Below are 1,164 nucleotides of genomic sequence, written 5' to 3' on the forward strand. Positions count from 1 at the left end.
AGAGAGAGAGAGAGAGAGGGAGGGAGGGAGGGAGGGAGAAAGAGAAACAGGGCGGACAGAGAATTGCTCTTTGGCCTCGTCTCAGCACACAGCCGAGAATAGTTACGTGAACTACAGCAACTCGCTACCAGTAATAGACATTGATTTGTCCAAATTCCACATTTTGAGTCTCCGCTTGACGTGCGAGGTTCCGCACGTCTTTGTGACGACAAAGACCTTGTGGGAGAAAGGAAGGGGGTCGTTTGCTTCGATTCGTTTTATTAAAACAACCGTCTACTTTTGTCTTTATGGAAGGTAAACTTCCTTCGAAGCATTATTACTACCGTACAAAATAATATAATGAGTCGGATAAAAAATGTGTACACTTGAGTTCAAGAATGTTTAAACTCCATTTCGTTTTTTATTAGGTTTTCTTCTTAGATATTTTAATTGTTTGTTGGTATGTTTTTGTCAGACATTGTTTACGCTACTGTCATAGTTATTGACGCAGTTTTGACAATGATAATATTTGCCTTGATATGTTGTTGTTATTGTTGTTGTTGTTGTTGTTGTTGTAGCTTTTGGTTTGTTATTTTGTACCTGTTTAGATATATAAATAAGCGAAAAAGACAACGCCAATACCATTACATATATATATGTGTGTATATATAAATACAATGTACATGTATAATATTTGGTAAATGAAGTGGGACAGAAGTCTGGAATGTTTAACATTATAACCAAAAAGCCCAACTGGCTCAAAACAGTCACATTAAAGTGGGTTAAATTGTTTGCAGTCAGTCTCAAGTTTAACTTCGCGACGTATCGTTGTTCTCTGGGCTTAAAGGAATTTGTCATGTCTCTCTCATCCTTCTGACTCAGTAATATTAGATACTGACGCAGACATCGTAAGCCACACCTCATTGCGTAGATAACTTCGTTGTGTTGAAAGAGACTTTAGACTTTTTTTAAAAACAGATTCATGCCCGTGGCATAATAGTTAGAATCATTTCGCTGTTGCACTCCTAATACAGGGTGCCCACTACAGACGGGATCGGCCGATCCAGCCGTTATGGGCACCCCGTATAAGACGTGAGTTCGATTCCCGGGTGGTGACTTTTTTTTTTTTATTGAATATCTTAGTCTGCCTGCTGGCATGCTGCAGCACACTCGGCCCATGTTGGA

Source organism: Aplysia californica, unplaced genomic scaffold (assembly GCF_000002075.1).
Source record: "Aplysia californica isolate F4 #8 unplaced genomic scaffold, AplCal3.0 scaffold00035, whole genome shotgun sequence".
Lineage (NCBI taxonomy): Eukaryota > Metazoa > Mollusca > Gastropoda > Aplysiida > Aplysiidae > Aplysia > Aplysia californica.